Source organism: Stenella coeruleoalba (assembly GCF_951394435.1).
Source record: "Stenella coeruleoalba genome assembly, chromosome: 2".
In the NCBI taxonomy this organism is placed as follows: Eukaryota; Metazoa; Chordata; class Mammalia; order Artiodactyla; family Delphinidae; genus Stenella; species Stenella coeruleoalba.
In genome coordinates this window covers 179782714-179807080 of record NC_137147.1, presented here as the reverse complement: position 1 = coordinate 179807080, position 24367 = coordinate 179782714, and the positions used below count along the sequence as shown (strand labels likewise).

Below are 24367 nucleotides of genomic sequence, written 5' to 3'. Positions count from 1 at the left end.
CAGTGTGTTTCTAGTCTCAGATGTTGTAGTTTTCATAGAATTTCAGTTTGTATCTTATATTTTCCATGTCTCTGCTAATCATGCATGATCTTTCCTCCAATTTCTTGAGCACACTGAATACAGACATAATAACTATTAAATATCTTTGTCCACTAATTCCATCACCTATGGCATCTGTGTATCAGTTTCCATGAGCTTATTTCTTCCTCTGATTATGGGTCAAAATTTTCTGTTGCTCTACATGCCTAGTAATCTAGATTGGATGCCAGACACTGTGAATTTTACCTTGCTGGGTACTACCTGTTTTTGTATTGCTTGAACTATTCTTGAACTCTGAACTCCGGAGCACAGGTAAATTACTTGGAAATGGTTCAATCCTTTCAAGTTTGCTGTGAAGGTTTGTTGGGCAGAACCACAGAGAATGTGGTCCAGCTCTAATTTTGCCTCACCACCAAGGCACACACTTGGATCTCCATGAATGACGCCTCTTTTGCTCTGGCCCTGTGTTATCTCCGGAGACTATTTACTTTTATCTCTTGGGTGGCTCTTTCCCCAGCCTCGGGGGTTTCCTCACACACGCTTGCTGATAGGTCGTCAGCTGAAGCCTCAGGGGAGACACTCTGGACATTTCTGGAGGCTTTCTCCACATGGCCCCCTCTTCTCCCGCTAACTCTAGCCACCTTGGCCTCCCCAGACTCTCAGCTGTCTCCTCAACTTAGGGAGATCACAGGGACCTGCCTGGGTGCCCTCCTCTGCCCCACTGCTTGGAAACCCTCCTTTAGGGATGCCCCCCACCCCAACCCCGGTTTGCTTCTCGTCTCTCAAGGATCGCTATCCTTTACTACCCGATATCCAGGGTCTTTCAGACTCTTGTTTCACATACATTATCTCTGTTTCCAGTCATTTCAGGCAAGAGGGTAAATCTGGTCCTTGTTACCCTATCTTGTCTGCCCTGTGTTTCAAACCCTTGCCTTAAATCAAAACCTACCATGTTCAAGTGCCTCTCTTTTAGAGCGTCTTCCCTAATTTAGCAAGTAATCTGAGCAGGCAGCCAGGGTCTGTGATTACGAGCATAAGCACTGAGGCTGCACAGTGTTACTTCACTCTCGTGGTTTGACCTCGAGCGAGTTCTTACCTTCTTCAAGCCCCAGTCTCCTCCTTCATAATTGGGGGAAATACTGCGAGGGTTAATTTTATGTGTCAGCCTGGCTATGGGGCTCAGTTGTTTGGTCAAACATTAGTCTAGATGTTGCTGTGAAGACACTTTGTCAATACGATCAACACTTACGAGCGGCTGACTCTGGAGGGAGTTACCCTTGGTAATGTGGGTGGGCCTCATCCCATCAGCTGAAGCAGACACTGAGGGTTCTGGGAGAAGAAGGAATTTGCCTCAAGACGCCACACACAAGTCCTGCCAGCCTGCCCTGCGGGTTCTGGACTCAAGATCGCAACTTAACTCTTGCCTGAGCCCCTGCTGCCCTGTAAATGCTGTACTTGCCCGTCTCCACAATCACATGGGCCAATCCCTTAAATGAACCTCTCTAAGCAGGACACCTGTTACTGATCAGTTCTTCTGTTCTCTGTCTCTTTCCCACATTCCCCCTACCATGTATTTGTGTTTTTTTTTTTTTTTTTTTTTTTTGGTGGTACGCGGGCCTCTCACTGTTGTGGCCTCTCCCGCTGCAGAGCACAGGCTCCGGATGCACAGGCTCAGCGGCCACGGCTCACGGGCCCAGCCGCCCCGCGGCATGTGGGATCCTCCCGGACCGGGGCACGAACCCGTGTCCCCTGCATCGGCAGACGGACTCTCAACCACTGCGCCACCAGGGAAGCCCCATGTATTTGTTTTAAAAATACACGTTGCCAACAGCTCAGGTGTGTGTGTGCTTTCACTTTACCACTACAGAGGGCCATCTTCCATGAGCTGCAATGTACAAGGCAATATTTCAGAAGAGAATACATCTTCTCTTAAAGTATGTCAATTCATCTATGAAACAAATACACGAACGCAGGTTCAGCTGTGGAGGCCTATGGGGCAAGGGCCTGACCCTACTTTCCCTCAAACTTCACGTTTTTTCCCCTGACTCCCTGTCCGGGGCTGCCCTGAAATTCTCTTCCGCTTCACGTCCTCCCTTCACAGAGGCAGCCACTGGGGCCAGTGTAAATCTTGGGGGTCACAGCCAGGAAACTGAAGTTGGGGGAACCCAAGCAGTGGCAGAGTGAGGTTGGACTGATAACTTGAAGGAAAGCTCAAACTCCAAGTTTTTATACTGAAAAATCCAGGGCAATCGATATACATCAGCCTGACCTACACTCAGCAAAGCAGAATGTAACAGCTCTGACTTCCTGCTCTGTGCCCTGGAGAATTAAGAGAGTAAGAGAGGCATCTTTTAAACTAGGAGAACATCCTTTTAAATGTTGAAAATATTTGAGGGTCTCTTCCTCTTACAGTATCACTTACGCCATCATCATAGCACTAAAACCTGGTATTTCTGGCAACGTGCTTTCACTATTACGTATCCATACAGAGATCAGGTGGGACTTCAAGCGGAACCTCTGTGCGGACCTTCACTCTGTCAACCTCTTTGCTCGGGTAGATGTGTGTATTAATTCAGTTATAGAAATAGTAACTTAAATAATGGATGAGCTCTTTCTACTTTTCGTAGACAAAGAGATTTAAGCAACCGAAGAAAAGGCAATTGTATTTATCCGAGTAAACACGCATGATGTACGCCAAGAGGAATAAATGGAGACTAACGATAGGAAGACACCAGCTATTTTAATTTATCCAGTGTTCTTTTTCTTTTTGCAGTGGAGTTAGGAAATTGAAATGTGTAAGCCAAAACATTTGGAGTTTTAAGTCCTACGGTATTCTGACGTGTGACGATTTTAGTCACATAAAAATTTAAATGTCTTGCTTTGGAAAGAGATAAGACAATGGAATAAGAAGAGACACGCCTATGCTCCAAGGATGAATTTTAAAATGGTGTTTGATTTGCTCATTGAATCTTTGTGATCTGATTCCTGCTATGAAACTGGCAAAAATAAACACTAAACGAGGCACTTTCAAATAAATATAACGTTGAAAGCTCTGGTCGAGGGAACTATACTGTATATCATTTGGTAAATCTCATTTCTCTGAAACTCTGGACTTTATGCTTTTATTGGCTTTTTCTTGCCAATTTTTAGTCTCCATCTCTGAGTCATTACGACTGTTCAAAAGAAAGCCAGAATACATGCAAAAGCACATAAAAGAAGACTTGATTAATTTTGAAATTATAGACACTCCAGGAAACAGTAAAGTTAACACACCTGGTATAAAACGTACTTGGAGCACTTTCATATTTAATGGAAAATATATTCCACTGAGTGTTAACCCTGAACGACATGACCTAGAAATCCATTAATAGTTTTGCAGCTTATTGGAAAATTGAGATTTCACTATCCCCACTCTCGCCGAGCATTATATGAAAATGATTATAAATTTCAACAACCCACCCTGAAGTCCTGCCAATCGGAACTTTTGCCCCCAATCAGTGGAATGTACATGAAAATATAAAAAGTTCAGCAATGTCTACAGAGACGTTCCAAATCACTAAGGTATTAAATCATCTAATATGAGATGGATCTGTGACCACAATGGGAAGAGTCCCTGAAGAGGACGAAATATTTATCTCAAGGGCCAATGGATCATGGGACACAGAGTGGGTTTGTAATATGTTCAGTTATGTTCTCACTTCAGGGAGACAGAATGCCGTGATTCCCTCTAAACCGAATTTCGGTTGTTCAACAAAACCAGATTATTACCCTGTACGAAGAAGTAAGACCATAAATAGCGATACAGACCTTGGGTTTTCCCCTCCTCCCTGTGAAACTTCTCTGGAATTTCCTGCTTCTCTTTTATGCAAGAGATTTCTTTTCTCCATCGTTCTTCTAAGGCTGATTGGTTTGTATCATTTTGGAACACGGATTTTTCTTTCAAAATATCAGATTAAAAAATTCTCAGCCTTGTGTTGTCTCATAAAGATTAGGCTCTGATTAAAACCAGACCTGGCTTGTGGATCCGCTTTCATTTCTTTCCTGAAACGCAAACAAGAGAAATTTTAATAAAAACATTCCATTTCCCACCAGGGATGCTGGTGATGGTAATCCAGGTATTACCCTATCTGCAAATATGCATCCAACACGCAGGGCCAGCATGGAAGTATTTCAAAGGCTTAACCCAAGATTTTCATATTAAGAATGGAACGTAGTATTTTTTGATTCCTTAAATCCCTAATTTTGGAGAAAGGCACCTTTTAAAATGACCTGGGACTGCTAACAGATATCCGGTAAGATAATGAGCTCACCTGTTTCCCTTTCTCAGTGCTTTTTACAAGTGGGGAAACGGCACCCAAAGACACATGAGAAAAGATGTTCACTGCAGCATTGCTTAAGCAGCCGCCAGCTGCATGTAGCCTGACTACCCATCAGAAGGGGGCTTGGGGAGGGGGCTAGTGGGGGGGTTAAAAGCTGAAGCAACGGAGACCAGCTGCCTGGTTATGAAGTCACGAATCCTGTGACCTTGGGCAAGTTGCTTAAACTTCAGTTTTCTCCTCTGTAAAATCAGGATAATCACAGGAGCTACATTTTAAGGCTGAAGTGAAGCCTGAGCGAATAGCACCTAGAACAGTGTCTCCACATAACAGGCTCTCCATAAATACGTGTTGAATAAATACGAAGAGGGTGCAAGAGTGCCCAGCAAACAGTCGGACTCAAACGGTGGCCATTACATGGTGTGTCCATACAATGGCATAGTAGGCAGTGATTTTTTTTTTTTTTCTTTTGTGATACGAAGGCCTCTCACTGTTGTGGCCTCTCCCGTTGCGGAGCACAGGCTCCGGACGCGCAGGCTCAGCGGCCATGGCTCACGGGCCCAGCCGCTCCGCGGCATGTGGGATCTTCCCGGACCGGGGCACGAACCCGTGTCCCCTACATCGGCAGGCGGACTCTCAACCACTGCGCCACCAGGGAGGCCCGAGTGATTTTAAAACTTTATGTATCACTATGTAAAAATAGATTTTCAGATTTTAAAATATGATATAAATAAAAAAGCATAAGATGCTACAATTTTTCTAAGAAAATGGCCAACACGTATATACACACACACATTTTTAAAAAGTATTTATTTGGTTGCACTGGGTCTTGGTTGCAGCAGGCGGGCTCCTTAGTTGCGGCAGGCGGGCTCCTTAGTTGCGGCAGGCGGGCTCCTTAGTTGCAGCACGTGGGCTCCTTAGTTGTGGCACACGGACTCTCAGTTGCGGCATGCCTGTGGGATCTAGTTCCCCGACCAGGGATCAAACCTGGGCCTCCTGCATTGGGAGTGTGGAGTCTTAATCACTGTGCCACCAGGGAAGTCCCAAAACACGTTTTTTTTTTTTTATACGTATACATTCACACACTCAGGACCATCTCTGGATGCATCCGCAAGCACAGGTGTGCTTATTTTCCTTTGCACACTGTTTTGGCCTGTTTGACTTCTCTGTGTGGCAGGTGGGTCTTCTGGGAAGCAGATTCTCTGAGCTGAGACTCATGTACAGAACATCTGTTAGGGGGTGCTCCTGTGGAGGCGAGGGGGGAAGCAGGATTGGATGGAGGGAGAAGTTGGTCTGCGACGGATTCCCAGCAAAGCCAACCCCTGGGGAGTCAGAAACTGGATGGCCCCTCAGAGCTGCTCCAAGATGGGAGGAGGGGCCCGGCCTTCATGCCCCATCGATCGGGCACTGGATGCTGGCTGGTCCTGGGAGGAGGTGGGCCTGGGGTGAGGCAGTTTTCTTCAGCTGAGGCAATCCCCAAAGGGGGTCGACGGTAAGGGCCTTCTAGCACATCCCCAGCAGCTGCGGGAGAAGTCGCTCCTTCTTGAAGGGGAATCAGGCAGCACAGAACAGTATCCACGACATTATCTGTTCCTTCAGTAAGTGAATGACATAGCTATCGAGGATTCAATTTCCAGTCACACAAGTTTGTGGTGTGACTGACACGGTGCCCCAGGGCTATCAGCCCTCAGCCCCCACCCCCGGGTTTTCCCCACACCACCCTGCCACAAGTACCAGAAGTTTTAACGATTTGTTGAGCGATGGTCTAAGAGGTGCTTCCTGGAGAAATTTATTTGGGTGTACTCATTGCCTCAATAGGTTACTCGATAATTGTTTATTATAGACCATAATTCAGGCACATGTCAGAACAAGACACTGAAAGTGTCCAGTTTTCCCAGTTTAGCCCTTGTGAACATGAGCACGAGTTTAGGGCTGACTCTCTGGACCACCAAAGGAGCATAAATATAATATAGAGCCGTGTTCCCCAAAATGGGATGTGGGTGCTCCAGGGGGTACAGAAGACCCTGGCCCTCTCTTCATAGCAGGGGCATTTGCTATAGAAAGGAAATTTGAGAATTTTTACAGATACAAATTTTTGTCTTTAAAAAGGAAAGGCAAGGAAGAAGTAACGTTTCCCCAATATTTAATAAACATACGAAGGCTGGCCCCTAATTCGGCCGACAAGCTAGACCAACCTTATTTCCGGTCCAGTGGAAAACAGAGTCCTGATTCCACAGCAGGAAAGAAAGGGACAAAGCCACCCCTGCTTTCAGCATCTTGTAACACTTGCAGTGAGCTCTTCTTGATGAACTGGAATGCCAAATAATATCATCTAGTTTTAACTAAACAAATCTTCACAAAATTATTACGTGGCATTGGCTGCTGACTCTTTTGGTGACATGGTATCCTGGAACAGAAAAAAAGGGCAATAATGGAAGAACTGGAGAAATTCAAATAAAGTCTATAGTTAATAATACTTTATTAGTGTTAATTTTTTAGTTTTGATGGATTTACTATGGTTATATCAGACGCCCACATTAAAGGAAGTTGCAATGAAGGGTATATGGGAATTCTTCGTTCTATCTTAGCAATTCTTCTGTAAATCTAAAATTCTCTCAAATTAAAAAGTTCTTACAAAAAGTCTATTTGAAATACAGCTTTTTACACCTATTATTGTTAACAATGAACACTGACCTAAGTGTATAGCGTTCCTTTGCTATATTAGAAGATGACAGAACAAAATTATCATGGTTAGCAAGCAATTTAAAATCAAAATTCCAGAATATAAAAAACGAAGCCTCTTGTTTTGTTTGAAGTGTATGGTTGTGTGATTCTCCATCCAGGATTTTAAAATAATTTACGAAATTTTTATAATATTTAGAAGCTACTTTTGAGATTTCTTATCTAATAGCAAATACACTGTTAGAGAAACTGCAGCAGAGAAATAATTTACATAAAGCAATAATGGAAAATGAAAGCGCTCTCTTTAGTTAGAAAACCCTTTAGAAGACACAAGCAAAGCGTTAGAAAAAATTACAAACTGTGGGCTGATTGCCGCAAGAATGAACGTTGAAAGCCTTCTAACACGACTCCATAATTGAGCGGCTGGATTGTTTCAATAATGAAATACCTGCAGAAATGCTTTCATATGGGCTGCCAAAGAAAAGACGCACCAGACAAAGATACGTGCTCATCAAAGTATGGCTTCTTTAATTAGATGAAGGTGGTCAAAAAGTACAAACTCCCAGTTTTAAGATAAATAAGTCCTAGGGATGCAACATACAACATGATAAGTAGAATCAACACTGCTGTGCGTTATATAGGAAATTTGTTAAGAGAGTCAATCCTAACACAAGTTCTCATCGCAAGGAAAAAAAATTGTTTTTCTATTTCTTTGATTTTTTATCTGTAGGAGATGACGGATGTTCACTAAACTTATTGCGATTATCCTTTCATGATGGATGTAAGTCACATGATGATGCCGTACACCTTAAGCTTACACAGTGATGTATGTCAAGTATATCTCAATAAAATTGGAAGGAGAAGATAAAGATAGAAAGAAAATAAAAAGAAGTGGGAGTGGGGTGGTATCCATATAAGTATAATCACTCATGGAGTGGCAGCTTTGGCAGAATTAAAAAAAAGAGGAAAACGCCCAGACCTGGTCCCTCCCTGGACGTTCGTTGACAGCATCAGTCACAAGGATGTCACTGCAGCAAAAACACTGAACCAGAGACCCCCCAAATGCTACCGGATGTCATAAAAGAAAGAAATAGGGGAATGACCATGAAAATCTCTTGTGCCCTCGGATGGTTGTAAGATATCTGATGGCAAAGCGCTTAAAAACGTGATTAAATTTGAAATGGTCATTATTCTTTTACAAATACAAATGTTCCAAATGTGCTGGCTTTTTGGGGGTGTGGTTATAAGGGGTTGACACACCGTCTGGCAGACATTTCCAAAAAGTAAATATGTTTAATCTGTCCATTTGCGAAAATGATGTTAAAATGAGTGAGGAAGGAATAACTTTTGAAAGAAATTCATGCTACGGAAAGAGCATTTTGTAACTGGATGTTTGAGAATGTTTCTGATTTACACGACTTTTACTGTCACAAACAATGTAAAAACTCATATCTGCAAACATGAAAACTCTGGAAACAGAATTTTCGAACCTGCCCCCAGTTGTTCCAAATGAAGAATTTTATCACGTTTTAAATATGTTTGTTAGAAATGTAAAACAGTGCCACACTTTCTAATTTTCAACAACATCAATTGGACATTCAGAAAAAATGGAAATTTACTAGCCCATAAGAAACCTTGGGATAATTAGCGGAGGGAATTAAAAAATCAGTATCATAATTTAGTAAGTGCAGGAAAAAAGGTGCTTCTTCCACTTAAATCTACGTATCTTTGTGAAGCATGTTTTCATTTATTATAACTAAGTAATAAAAGATAGCGAATTCAAAACCAACATCAGAAATTTGTTTCTTGTTTGTTTTATTGGAGTTGATTTACAATATTGTGTTAGTTTCAGGTGTACAGCCAAGTGATTCGGTTATACATACATATATATATATTCTTTTTCTATTTTCCATTATAATTTATTACAAGATACTGAATACAGTTCCCTGTGCTATACAGTAGATCTCTGTTGTTTACAAACTGGTTTTGATCTCACTGTATCACAAAGTACTAAACCAAAAATTTCACTAATCAAAATCTTAAATCTTATTTCAACGTTTTTCCTTTAAAAACATTTCTTTAATATTAGGAACATATTCAAATATGTCCCTACTAAAGCACAATATCGTATATAAATAAATACAGATATTAATATTCAATATTTTTAAAGTGCCAATATTGGAAACACATGCTCTAAAGTGTTTTCCTGATAGGGGTGCATGATTTATAGTCTGTTATAGAGGATAGCTAATCAGAAACAGCAAAGAAAATGGGTTGGTTTAGTCCTTTATAAAATCTATTAGAGAAAAACACGCTCCCTGCCATATACACAACAGGCCAGTTCTAAGGGTGCGTGGGCCCTCTTTACACCAAGTAAACAAATTAGAAAGCTAGTTACCTAAGCACTTTTATGATTGTTCAGCAATGTCATCTATTTGCCTTTGGTTGAAAGTCACGTTTGTGGAGCACAGCCCCAGAGATTCTGATGCAGCAGGAGAACGGGTGTCAGCCCAGGAATCTGGACGGTTAGCGAGTACCCTGCACTGTCAAGGAGCAGTTGCTCATGCGTGGAGATCTAGAGAGTTAAGTGACTTGCCGGTGGTACACAGGTGGTTCCCTAACCAGAGCCAGGACTGGGACGGTCCAGACTCACCTCTTTGGGTCCGTCCTGCTCTTGAAGCGACTATCTGGTGCCGGTCCAGTTTGATATTTGCAGATTGGAGGAAAAGCAACCGATTCAAAGCTTCAGCTGGAAATCGCTCTTCGCTTGCAAAATATCCTTTGAATTTTCTGGTGAGACTCATGCCACAGGCTTTATAGAGCTAACGACAAAAGGTCATTGTTGGGTTTGCTGGCGTTGCCATGTTGCTAGGAGAGCCTCTGCGATGGAATGTCTCAGGCCACACGAGCTTGGAGCCTCCACTCAGCCCCGCCGGGTGCAAAGGATGCCGCCTCTGTGCACGGGGAGTGAGACCGCGCATCCCAAGGCCAAGGCCAGGGCACCCAGTCCTCCCGGACTCTGTGGGAGAAGGATCGAAGACGAACACAAAAAGTCCCCAAGTCACAATAGGGTGCTTACAATATTCAGAAACAAGCATATGTTAAAATTTCAAATATTATTTTGCCTTGTGGTGCCCAAACCTGCTCGTTTCTCCTTGGCAATAGTTATAACAAAGAGCAGTAAAACGGGCCTAAATGGATATGAACTCACTTTGCTGGAAATAGGCGATGGCCTGGCCGCAAGAGTTGACTTGCCGGCCTTGGGAACTCTCCAAGCACGTGGCGCGAGCGCGGGAAGTCAGCCCAGCGGCCTCGCGGGTCAGGTCAGCGAGCACAGGGGAAGACGAGGGTGCACGTACGGAACAGACGCTCCGTACGTCACAATGCGCTAAACGCTGTGCTGGGATGCAGGGCACAGACCCATCTCTTCCAGGCACCAGGATTCCAACCGCCACACTCGTACATCCTAGAAGATACGCCTCCAAGCGTGACGTGTGCTGTGTATACATACGTATATATTTTCAGAGCCAGAGAAAACAGAAAGAGTAAAAGGACACTTCTGACTCACCAGCTAACGTTTTTCAAATGCCTGAAAACTCCTTTGGGGAAAGCGACATAGCTCTTGCGTAGAAAATATAACCCATTTGAATTTTAAAATATCCCTGCAATTTTGGGGGGCAGGATGTGTTTTGTAAACCCCCCAAAGCCGAGTGTGGGTGTCAGTTCTGGAGTCTTCCTGCGGCGTGCTAACGGGAGGCCGTGTCCCCTGCGACCAGGGCTAAGGGCACAGCCACGGGCTCCCACACCTGCTTCTGAGCTCCCAGCACAGGGCCAGAGAAGGGCGAGGGCATGATGGGCTGAGGGCAACTCTACCCTTGGGTGAAACTGGAGAAAAAGAGAAGCGGCCACAGGGAGGATATTCTGGAGTGGTTAGAAGAATGGGGGACCTTCCACTTCAAAAGCTCAGTGGGGACCACAGGGCTCAGGTCCGCCCGGCGCCCCGGGCATGGGGCAGAGCCCCCAGCCCTGCACCCGGCCGCCCCTCCGGCGCATAGTGATGCTCTGGCTAAAAAGCTGAGGGGCGGAGATGCCTCTGGCGGAACTGGGCCCATCCTCACCAGAATCTCCTCGCTAGGACGCTCTGCTGCATTCAGACTGTCTGCACGTCACGGCTGTCACAGGGAATGGTAATACCTGTACATCTCAGGGACCGTGGAGAGCGAAGAGGAGGGAGGCTCCAGGCCCTGCCGAGGTGCCCGACACCTGAGGGCACCCGTCTGTCGATACACTGACAACTGGCACAGAGGCGGGGAAGCTCTGCTGCAGGAATGAAAGCCTGTGCCCCCCACTGAAGGATCTGGAAGGGCAGGCATCTTCTGCGTGGCCCTGAGGTCATGGTGCCGAGGTCTTCTGTTGGGGGAAAGCAGAGACCGTGCGAGGCTTGAAGAAGGAGAAGTCTGCAGTCCTGGGGGGGACTGGGAATCCCTGGCAGCTACCCCAAGTGGAAGAGGGCACCCCGGTGCCTGCCCTGCGCCAAGGCAGAAGCTAAGGGGAGCGCCCGTAGCCCTTGGTTTCTCAACTCCGCACCTGTCCTCCCTCTGAGAGGGGAGAGGGCCACAGGCAGAGCCCCTGTGCTGCCTGGCCTGGATCCCGGAACTGGGATGCGGAGAGAGTGGGTTGGGGGTTCCTGCCTCTCCTGTGGTCCCACCTCTGGCTGGGCCATCCTCTGCGCGCCTCCGAGGAACGATGCCACAGGTGAGGAGTGGTTGGCAAGGTGTGTGACAGGGTTTGTATTCGATGGAGGAAGTGAAGGGATAGCGGTGGGCCCATCCACAGACGGGGACACAGCAAATACTCCGTAAGGCGGGTAATCTCCCTTCCTCGTGTATTCTCTGGCCAAGAGGAAATCATTCCATTCACATACTGCAAGTAATCGCCCCGTTACCAAACCCTATGGACGTAAGAGCGTTCTGTGTACATAGCTCAAAGAATCGGGCGCATGGTGTGCAGTTATGACTGCTTTAGTAATTTCTGCCAGACTAAACAATAAAACTCTCTTCTTGCTTCCAGAGTCTTATCAACGTGAAGCACACTTTATTAGACATTTTTAGTCTTGCCTGAGTCTCCAAATAATGGTGCAGGCGGTCAGGACCACGTGTCACAGCTGCAGACAGACAACCCAAGCCCGAAGACTGCCTGCCACGTTTTCTGACCAAGTTCCTCAGAAACACCTTCTTTCCAGTTCAGCTCAGGTGCTTTTTGGCATCAGACAATTTTTCTCACCTCCTAACTCTGTCCCCATCATTTGTTTTAACTTGCTTTTATTGAAATAGAGTTGATTTACAATGTGCCGTTAGTTTCAGGTATTCAGCAAAATGACTTAGCTGTTGCCCCGTGGCTAAATCGAGTCCCACCTTGGAGGCTGACGGGTCCCGGAGCTCGGCCGTCCCCAGAGTCTGGAGCGACATGGGGACGACGCACGTGGCAGTGGTTCAGAGGAAGCCAGGCGGCGGTCCCTGCATCCTCATTCCGCCTTGATGCCTGTAACACAGGCGTAGTGACGTGGACGTAGGGACGCCGGTATCACCACGTGTGTGGAATTCTCAGTGAACGAAGATGGAGAAGAAACGATGTCAAATGTAACTCGCGCAGGTAAGAAAGAGGTGACGCTGCATAAGGTGACGGGGAAGCGGGGTGTCCGCTGGGGGAGAGACTGGAAAAAACTACTTCGAGCAGGGAGGTGGGAGGGATGCCGCTGGGATGAAGGGGTGCTCGCGGATGAAGGGAACCGGTGTTGGCTGTCAGCCCCGCCGGACTCACCTGAGGGCCCCCCGAGCTGCGCCGGAGCCCTGTGGGTGACCACTCTCTCCTCACACACACCTGCAACTCCTTCCAGGCACAGAGGCGAGCGGCTCCAACTGAGAAAACTGGGGACAAAGAAACAGAAATGAAGCGCCACGGGATGGAATTTGGGTCCGTCCCCCAAGCTCCACGGTGCCCCCTGTGCGCCCAGCGCTGCCCCAAATCCTAGGAGCCGACAGGTGTGAGTGTGGCTCCTGCCCTCAAGGAGCGGATGCAGAGGGGGGAGGACGCGGTGAGCGGCGCACCTGTGAGGACGGACAAGCCCGGACCATAGCGGGCAACGGGCGGGGACGTGCATTCTCCCTGCAGCCTCCCCTTAGAGCTCTCAGCGGGGAAAAATCAGGGGCCCGTGACTTTCCTGATCACATTTAGACGTGAGAAACGTCCCAGTCATTTAAATCTCAGAACACCAGCTCATTTCAGTGATTTATGTCGCCAGGCAAGTGTGATCATCAAAAGCTCCACAGTTCATTGCACAGGAAAACTTCGCCGGCCCCTCCCCCTGGCACGGACCGCAGGCTGAGGGCAGCAGGGGCGAGGTGCCCCCCAGCTGGCCCACCCCCAGCTGTGGCTCGGATTCCTGCCTACCGCGGAGAGGGGTGAGGCAGCGGGGATGAGGGAGAAGGTCAGGGAGCCGGGAGCGGCTCCAGGACCACCAGCGGCAGTGCATCGGCCTCTCTCTCGGCCCCGCTTAAGTTCCAGCAGCTTCTTTCTCGTGCGATGCCTTCAGTGGTTCTCCCAGACCGTCCAGCCCGCCCCGCCCCCACCGTCCCCAGCTCGGTCACAGTCCAGCCGGGGTCTCACCGCAGCCCCTTCTGCTGGGTGCATCCCCTCTGGCTGGCCACTCTCCACTCTTGCCTCGGCTCCTGGACTCTAAGGTCGCGTCCTACTAGGGTCGCCTCACTCTCTACCTGGCCCCCCTGCTCCCTCCTTCTGCTGAACGGGCCTCATCCCGCCATCTGGAAACGCTGTGAGCCCCCTGCCCACCAACTCTGAGCGCAAGCTGGTCCCCGGGCGGCAGCCTCTCCTTGCTCGGCCATCAGGGTGGCTGACCCCCCAGGCTCTCCCTCCAGACTCAGCCAGGCTCCAGCCCACTGTGTCCCGCCAGCTTCAGGGACATAGGTTAAGCCTCCAATACTTCCTCAAAGCCCCTGTGTACGGTTTTGAGGGAGTCACCCCGTTCTCCTGGGTGGGACCCGCCGCGTAGCCTTCTCCCCCTAATTCTCTCCTGAGCACTGCAGTTCTTTCCTCGGCGTCTGCATCACCCTGTACAGTCTGGAGGTGGGTGGTGGGCTGAAGGTACAGAAACCTGGTCTTCACGAGCACTCCTTGCAAAGCTTGCAGCTCATTTTGGAACATTTTATCTATTGCTTGTGGCCTCGGTTGAAACGGAGACTAAAGGTTCCAATTTAGCAACCTTAGCGCATCCCTCTTCCCCCCAGGGCGTCGCATGTACAGAAAATGGAAACATCTGTGTGGTCCTCTAGGGTCAGTGGATGTGCCGTTGGCAGCTGGAGGTGACTGGCCAGGAGCTCCAGCTACTCGAGGCCCAGCTGGACACCTCAAGGCCCGAGGGCGCGCCTGGGATCTATCTGCGTGCCCGACGTGCTACGTCACGTTGGTTGGGAAGCTGTGCGCTAGACGGTGCACGAGGCCCGGAGTGAAGCAGAAAAGCACACGATTCAGCTGAGCTGCGGCGTGAAGCCACCCAGAGGCGGTGATGCCTGGGCTGGGTTTTGAAGGACGAAGCAGAGTTCCTAGGCAGCCAAGTAGGGCAGAGGCATTCTGGATAACTCAGTGACTTGGTGCAGCTGGAGAATTCAAGTGTGCGTCAGGCAGAAGGGGACCTGGCGGGGCAAGAGGCCGCAGGCTCTGATTGCACAAGGGCTCCTGGGAGGCCTCTCCCTCAAGACTTACTCACAGCTGTTACCTTCAGCAGTCTCAGCGTCACCTCGGCCTCACGCCTTCATAATTCACATCTGATGAATTACCTTTCAACTCTTTTTCACGTGACCCCCTCCACTCCTTCCCCGCCCTCACTGCCATGGTCATAGCCAGGGTCTTCTTTCTCCCACCTGTAAAGGAGGACCTCCTCCCGTCTCCCTTGCCCACCTGCCCCTCTCCCCATCCACTGTCTGCACTGCAGCCACAGTGATGTTAAGACATCCAGGCCGCTTAGCCGCCCCCGCCCCCTGCAATCACCTCACATCTCATTCGGTGAAGCCCCTGCCTTGCCGTGAGCCTGCCCAGACCCACACGCCCCACAGCCTGCTGCCTGTGGGACCACCCGCCCCCCCTCCCCTGTCCCCTCTGCTCCAGCCGCGTCAGCCTCCTGGCTCTTCCTCAGACTGGCCAAGCACACCTACCTCAGGGCCTTTGCACTCACTCTTCCCTATTTTCGGAGAGCTGATACCTCAAGTATTCTCCTCTTCTTCAAAGTCTCAAACACCACTTTATAAGAGACCATCTGTAAACAACAGCAGCCCTGCCCACGACTCTCCCCTCCCCCCACCCCACCCCACCCCCACTTCATCTTCCTCCAGAGCATTGATACCTCGTGGCCTGTGGCACATTTATTTGATTACTGCCTGCCTGGCAGAATGTGAGTTCACGAGGGTGGGACTTGGTCCTCTTCCCTAAATAATCCCCCACGGCTGGCTGGTAGGAGGCTCGCAAATGATGGACCAGTCAAGAGGTGTGGGAGGAGATGAAGAACGTCCGACTCACTTTACACCCAAGGGCTCTTCAGCCTGGAGAAGCTGTCTCCTTTGATACCAATCATTTATTGAACATTTATTGAAACATTTTACATGTATCACCTCAGCTAGTCTCTGCAGTAATCTACGAAATATATATGATTTCTAGCCCCCCTTGCAATACAATGTGGGTTTTACAGTAAAGTAAATCATATAATAAGACATTCAAACATACAACAACATATACTTTAAATTGCATTTACTCCTGCAACTTGTTTATCTTTCCTGATCTTTTTTTTTTTTTTTTTTTTTTTGTGGTATGCGGGCCTCTCACTGTTGTGGCCTCTCCCGTTGCGGAGCACAGGCTCCGGACGCACAGGCTCAGCGGTCATGGCTCACAGGCCCAGCCGCTCCGGGGCATGTGGGATCTTCCCGGACCGGGGCACGAACCCGTGTCCCCTGCATCGGCAGGCGGACTCTCAACCACTGCACCACCAGGGAAGCCCTTTCCTGATCTTTTTCTGTGTACACATAAGGGCACATATATTGGACTGGGAGTTTGTGTGTGTTTTCACCTGCTTGTTTTGTTTTTTCCTTTATAAAAATGACACCCTGCTATGGACATTGTTATATGGTGTAATGTGTCTCAGAGATTTTTGTCATGAAAGTTAACAAGATACACCTTACTCTTTCTCTTGCTTTCTTCCATAGGATACACCACGATGTGTTCGATTCATCACCTACTGGTTCACATTTGCGTTGGATTTTTTGTATTAAAAACAATTCTACAAATAACAAATAACAAATGCTGGAGAGGGTGTGGAGAAAAGGGAACCCTCCTGCACTGTTGGTGGGAATGTAAGTTGGTGCAGCCACTATGGAGAACAGCATGGAGGTTCCTCAGAAAACTAAAAATAGAGCTACCATACGACCCAGCAATCCCACTCTGGGGCATATATCCAGACAAAACTCTAATTCAGAAAAATACACGTACCCCTATGTTCACAGCAGCACTATTCACAACATCCAAGACATGGAAACAACCTAAATGTCCATCGACAAATGAATGGATAAAGAAGATGTGGTACATATATACGATGGAATACGACTCAGCCACAAAAAGGAATGATATAATGCCATTTGTAGCAACATGGATGGACCTAGAGATTATTATCACTAAGCAAAGTAAGTCAGAAAGAGAAAGACAAATACCATATGGTATCAGTTATATGTGGAATCTAAAATATGACACAGATGAACCTATCTATGAAACAGAAACAGACCCACAGACACAGAAACAGACTTGTGGCCTCCAAGGTGGGGTGGGGGAGGGATGGAGTGGGAGTTTGGGATGAGCAGATGCAAACTAGTATACATAGGATGGATAAACAACAAGGTCCTACCGTACAGCACAGGGAACTATATTCATTATCCTGTGATAAACCATCATGGAAAAGAAGACGAAAAAGAATGTGTGTGTATATATATGTGTGTGTGTGTGTATATATATATATATATATATGTTACTGAATCACTTCTGTACAGCAGAAATTAACACAACACTGTAAATCAATTATATTTCAATTAAAAAAATCAAAAACAATTCTGTAATAAAACCTGTCTTCCTATATATATTGTTGATCAGGGCCCAGGTAGGTTAGCGTATATCAGGAGGGACATTCCTAGACTTGATTCCTAAGTCAGCAAATAGGCACATATCATTGATATATTAGCATCTGGTACGACGGCTGTGGTCTCTGTAGCAGGTGTGGCCAGTGCCTCACCTACATCTCTCCACCCACCATTGCCAGGCAGGCTGTCCCGACTCTTTGCCTGAGGCTTCCCAGAGCCACCAGACCTTGCTCGGTCTGTGTGTGAGCCATGGAACGAACACCCCAGAGCAGACTTCAATCAGTGACCCACAGGAGCTCACGGACACGCACCCGTCGGAGGGTTAACTGCGTTTTGAGTCTTTCACTGGATCTCGGCGTTCCTTTGCTCTCAGTGGTAACCTGATTGACAGACACTGTTGATCGACCGCCTTCCCTTTCCTACCAGCTCTTCTCCTCCTCCATTCCCTGCCCATATTTCTCAAGTTCACCACCAAAATGAACCCTCACGCTCAAATCTCTGTCCTGGTGTCTGCTTCTGGAGAGCCAAAACTAAGACACCCTGATTTATTTCTGGGGGAAAAAAAAGAGTTTTTTCTCTAAATAAAGGTGATGCACGAACCTGGTATTTTTTAAGTATAAAAAGATAGAATATGAAAGGTAAACATCTTTCACCTCCCAACCTCTAGTCTCTCTACCCAACAGTAATGCCTGTTCACAGTGTCCTTTATTTCTTTCCAGAAAAAGACATGACTACACAAATATATACACATATCCTTTTAAATTTACATAAGTGGAATAATTCTAAACACTGTGCCTGGAACCTTTTTCCCATGTAATGCTATAGTCTTGGAGACATTTTTATTTGCACATACAAGGTCTTTAAGTAACAGTTTAACTGCCTTATGTTTTGTGGCCACCCCATAGGTTTCCAACCAGTCTCCTATGAGAGAACATTTATTGTATCTAATATTACACAGGTACAACCATGCTGTGACAAACGTTTTTGTACACAGACCTTAGCTCATTTAAAAAAAAATTTATTTATTTATTCATTTTTGGCTGCACTGGGTCTTTGTTGCTGAGTGCAGGCTTTCTCTAGCTGGGGTGAGCGGGGGCTACTCTTTGCTGCGGTGCGTGGGCTTGTCACTGCGGTGGCTTCTCCTGTTGCGGAGCACGGGCTCTAGGCACACGGGCTTCAGTAGTCATGGCTCGCGGGCTCTAGAGCACAGTCTCAGTAGTTGTGGCATGCGGGCCCGGTAGTTGTGGCTCACGGGCTCTAGAGCGCAGGCTCAGTAGTTGTGGCGCACGGGCTTAGCTGCTCCACCGCATGTGGGATCTTCCCGGACCAGGGATCAAACCCGTGTCCCCTGCACTGGCAGGTGGATTTTATCCACTGCGCCACCAGGAAAGTCCCTCAGTTTAAAAATTTTAAATAAATTCATAACAGAACTGCTGGGTCAAGGGGTATATGCATTTTAACTTATTTTTCTATTTTAGATATTACTGTTTTCCCTCTTGAAGTTAATTGCTTTGATTTACACTCTTATCAACAGTGTGTGAATGCCTGTTTCCCATGGCTTCCCTGACACTGGGGTTATCAAACATTTTAACATTTACTAATCTGTTAGATGCCATATCATTTTACTGTGGTTTCTACTTGTTCATATCCTTGACCCATTCTTCAATTGGATTTTTTGTCTTCTTTTTGATTTCTAAGAGCTTTTAATTAAATAATTTTTTGAGGTAACACTGGTTTATAATGTTATGTAAGTTTCACGTGTACAACGTTACATTTCTACTTCTGTGTACCCTACAGCGAGCTCACCACCAAAATTTGAGTTTCCAGCTGTGACTATACGGTTATCTATTTTGCCATCCCACCCCCGACCCCTTCCTCTGTGGTAACCACTACTCTGTTCTCTGTATCGACCTGTTTGTCTTTGTTTGGTCTGATTTGTTCACTTATTTTGTTTGTCTTTTACATTCCACCTACGAGTGAAATCATATGGTATTCATCTTACTCTGTCTGACTTATTTCACTTAGCATAATAGCATCAAGGTCCATCCAGGTTTTTGACAAATGCCAAGATTTTATCTTTATGGCTGAGTAGTATTCTGTCGTATATATATAGCACATCTTCTTTATCCATTCATCCGTTATGAGCACTTAGGTTGTTTCCATATCTTGTCTGTTGTAAATAATGATGTGATTTACACAGGGGTGCATATACCTTTTCTGACTAGTTTCTGAGAGCTTTTTTATTGAGTAAGGCTACTAACCTGCTAGATACGGCACTTATATTTTCTCCCATTCTATGAATTCCCTTGAACTTTATTCTAATGAAATATTTTCTTATACAAAGGTCTTAAATTATTAAATCAGGTCTGCTCATTCTTCTTTTTTTTTCCTCCATAGTTTCTGGATTCTATATCATGCTTAAGTCCATCCTGCCCCAAGTTTATAAAAGTATCCATCTATGTACCTCCTAGTTCTTTAAGATTTCACTTCTGTATTTAGGTCACTAATCCAGCTGGAGTTTATTTTTGTGGATGGTGTTTGTTGTTGGAAGAAACTACAGAGAAGTGGGAGTGGGGCAGAGAGAACAGGCCAAGAAGAGAGTGCTTGGGTGGTGTCTCCACTGATCAGAACCAGCTGATGGCCTTCCTAGGGAGGGTGAACTCGGTCCTTTTCTAGGGCTGTTGTCAGCGGTGTGATGGAGCCAGCCTGGCCAAATTATTACATACAGCCATTATTATAAGTTGAATCCTACAACATCATTATTAAATTATACTTCCATAAAAAGGTAAAAATATTCCAAATTCATCATTTTCTAATTATTTTACTGTGTTTTACTATTACCTATGTTCCTAAGGTTATTTACTTGTATCGGATGTAATACGGTGGAAATACGACGTAAGGAGATGTCTTGTTGGAAGCTCAAATAGGCCATGGAGGGAGCATATACGCCATGGAAATTGGCAAATGCTACCAGTCAGAGTCTTTCTTTTTTCTCTGGGGATCCAGTTGTTAAGCATCTACCAGCACACCACTGACTTTGCCCATCTCCAGATACGTCTATTCAGAGAGGAGCTGCCGTGCTGGAGAGGAACCTCGAGCATCAATTATGGAGTCAGACTGGAGGACACTGAGATCCCTTCCGGTCCTAACATGCTATGATTCTGCGATGCTCATAATGACTCTCGATGGCTATGCTGCCAGGCGGAATTTAGCTCAGAAGAATCTGCTTTTAGGGGGTTTCTCTACGGTCTCCACATTGCTAATCTGGATCTCATTTTGGTGTAACTCAGTCCCTTGATGAGTCCTGCACAGGATTTTTCCCTGTGATACCTCAGAGCTGGATTCCAGGGCGGCAACTCAGAGCTCTAGCTAGAATTATTAATCACCGTCCCTCTGTTTTTCACCTGATATTGTGTTCTGCAAAGATCTGACTCCTCTTTAAATTCTATTAAAGTAGCCACAGCGTACTAACCACCTTACTTCCTCCCTGCCACGTGGCCGCTCCTGTTCTGTAGAAAGTAAAAGAAAGTTGGAGGAAAGAGAAGCAGAAGATGAGCTTGGGACCCTACACCAACTCTTGGAGCAATGGAAGCCTTCTTCCCAGTTATAAACAAGGGCTTTTGTTTGGTCTTCATACATCACTTTTTCAGAAGAAGCTACAAACACTTAAAAGGTACATAAAAGTCACAGGAAAAAACGTAATATTCAAGGAGCTCTTATGAGAACCTTCTCACTTGGAATAGGAGAAAGTTACTTTTTTCTGCTTCAACATTTTCTTTTAAAGATAGAGAGGCCTTTTAAAAGTGTTTACCACACAGTTAGAAATCCCTACGGAATCAATCACAATAATAATTTTATGCACTGTTCATCCTGGACCAAATCCATCTACATATTAATAATGTTTGGGGGGTGGAGGTTGCTTTCACCGAGAGTTTTCTCTTTCACAAATATTCCTTAGAAGTCATTTTGCCCACATTTCACAGATGGTCAGACTGTCTCCCAAACATTCCAAGCTAATTTCCAATTTCTCTCCTCTCCCTCCTCCTGCCCAGTTCAGTGATGCTTTATTCTTCCGGACTCAGAACTCCTGTTTTCTGTACCACTAATTGGTGCCTAATCATACCTTCCCTTGTGACCTGATGCTGTTAAGTCCATTTCTACTGCCTATGGTTTTACCCCAGCATTTAGATAAGAGGTTTCTATCCTGGGATACACGGACCCCTTGAGACTTCAGGGAAACTGGGGATGTCATGAACTTATAAGTAAAATTTTGTGTGTATGTGCTTTTTTAGGGGCAAAATTTCTTATCTTTCATCAGATCCTCCAGAGGATTTTTGACCCAACAGTTTCGTCTCCTGGAGAACAGAAACTAGATGCTATTCTTCGTTGTATTTTCCACAGTACCTTCAATAACTCAGCTCAGTAACTGAATGGGCACACGGTCGATCTAATGTTTCCACTTATTTGCTACCAGTGAATCCCTAATTTTCCAAACGAAGAAAGAGGGACAACGTGGCTTGTCTGTTTCCATCTCACAGTTGAGCATATATGGAGATAATAGATGTTTAAATGTTTGGAAAAATATAAAACAATACCGTACAAGTATGAGAGCTCACCTTGAGACAGGGAATAAAGGAAGTCTGCACTGATGAAATTCTCTGTCATTTGACTACCTTTTAAGAATCTTCCAGAGAAGCAGAGCTTGGGAAATGTCTTCTCCCTTGACACCAACTTCAGCTGCATCTGTTTTATCAATACCTCCTCTCACCCAACAGCTTGTCAATGAAAATTGCTTCATCCCCTGGTCATTACTCTCCATTCACTGATGATTTTTATTTCCTGATTGACTCTCATTCTCTCCAATACTATTCCCGCTCTAATGCTTGGTGATATCAGTACTCTCTCAGATACCCCTTGCAATACCCTAGCCTCTCATCTCCCGAACCTTCTCTCCTCCAATGATTTGTCCTCTACCCCACTTAAGCCACTCACTCCCACGGTCATACCTAGACCTTGTCTTTACCAGTAACTACACTCCTTCTGTGTAGGTAATGATCCTGCCACCCAAAGATGTCTACACTCTAATCCCTAGAATCTATGAATATGTTGCATTACGTGGCAAAGGGGAATAAAGGTTGCAGACAGAATTAAGGTTGTTAATCAGCTGACCTTAAACAGAGAGAGTATACTGCAGTACCCGGGTGGACCTAATGTAACCACAGGCGTTCTCAAATGTGGAAGAGGGAAGAGAAGAGGACGTGAGAACGATGCTACGTGAGAACGTGGCTTTGAAGACGGAGGAAGACAAGCTTGAGCCCTGGAATGTGGGTGACCTCTCTGTGGGCCGGAAAGAGCCAGGAAGTGGCTTCTTCCCTGGAGCCTCCAGAAAGGAACACAGTCCTGCCCACACCGTGATTTCAGCCCAGCGAGACCCATTCCAGAATGCTGACCTCTCATAATGATAAAATAATACATCTGTATTGCTTTAAGCCAATAAATTTTGATAACCTGCTACAGCAGCAAGAGGAAGCCAATACACCTTCCTTCCATTAGCAAGTGAGGTCATGCTGCCTCCAAGCACCCCACTCTCCTGTCTCTACAGTTTACTCTCTACTACCCAGTTCCAGCAATGCTTTGACCCCACGAAGACCTACAGTCCCCTGACCCTATAGCCCGTGACCTCACTCCCTGCGTCCTGATCCCGAGCAAAATCCTAACTAGCTGAATCCAGCCCTCCACCGATTTTGTACTTGAACCTGCGGGCTGAATGTAGTTGGAAAGAAACACACAACCAGCCTGACTGGTTTCACGTCAAACTCGAGAAGGACCTTTGTGGCCCTACGAGGATTCTGTGGTCCCCTCACCCTCTCGCTCTCCTAGGAGACTGTTTCACCATTTCTATTCTCTCTGGAAATCTCCAAATCCTCTTTCTCCAAGTCACCAAATTCACCCTCTACTGATTTTGCATGAACGTGACCTTACTTCCTATCCCACTGAGAGAGAAGACAGTCAGAGGAGTGCTTCCTCACACCCCGCCATCTCGTCCGCCCCCGCCTGTCTACACTGCCTTCTCTTCCATAACTGCGAACCATCTCTGGCGGCGTCTAAGCTCTGCCCCTCCAGTGGGACAGAGGACCCGTCCCCTTACACCTCTCCAGCATCTGTCTCCTTCTGTGCCCGTGAAGTCACCTTTCCGTTCTCTACTGGATCCTCTCCTGAATATAGCATCCGAACACCTTGCTGTTCCCCATTCTAAAAGCAAACTCTTTTGTCCCTGTGTCCCCACTGCTGTTACTTCCTCCTCTTCTCCATCTTTTCCTGGACCACTCCAGTCAGCCTTGCATCCACACCTCGCCCCGAAACTGCGCTTGGCCACGTCACCAGGGCTTCCCCACAGCTAAACCCAGGGGTCAGTTCTCCGTCACATCGTACTTGGCCCATTGGCAGCAGCTGGTATCATCTCTGGCCTGAATGATCGCCAAATATTCCTAAACGGCCTCCCAGCTCCCCTTGCTGCCCTGGGTCTGTTTTCTACTCAGCAGTCCGAGCGCTCCTGTGTTGTTTCATCTTCAGTGGATTGGATCCTGTCTCGCCTCGGGTGATATAACCCTCCAAAGCATCTCAGCTCATTCAGGGTAAAAGCCAGGATCCTGACACTGGTCCACGATGTGCCTACGGTGGCCCCGTCACCTCCCTGCCGTCACCTGCTGACACCTCTCTCCCGTTCCCTCTGCTCCAGCCTCGGGGCCTCCCCCCGGCCCCTCAGACACACACGTCGCCTGTTCCCGCCTCCGAGATTCTGCCCCTGGAGCCTCTGCCTGAAGACTTCTTTCTCCAGATCAGCACGGCCCTCCCCTCCTTCCTTCAGGTCTCTGCTCAAATGTCACCTTATCCCAGTGGCTTCCCGGACACCATCCATCATGAAACAGTAGCACCCCTGCTTGCCCCCCCGCTTTATTCCACGGTAAGATACAGGAGAGGCATTTAGAGCGGGGCTGTTCCACGTGTCACTCACACTGACCAGCATTTACCACTATCTGAGATTTCATATATATGAAACATAGATATAATTTAATATTTGCATTAAATTTAGATTCGATACTTATTTAATATTTAATAAACATATTCAATAGTATTAAA

General features: G+C 46.6%; 1 long non-coding RNA gene across 1 annotated transcript in view; it reads right to left on the bottom strand.

The window, feature by feature from the left end:
* LOC307181655 overlaps nt 1-24367 on the bottom strand; it is a 110607-nt gene that overhangs the window by 1467 nt on the left and 84773 nt on the right. Inside the window, exons 2-4 of the long non-coding RNA XR_013826997.1 lie at nt 12858-12964; nt 6551-6762; nt 3847-4080 (exon numbers count right to left, since the gene is read on the bottom strand). This is a non-coding gene — a long non-coding RNA (uncharacterized lncRNA). The remainder of the gene's footprint in view (nt 1-3846; nt 4081-6550; nt 6763-12857; nt 12965-24367) is intronic.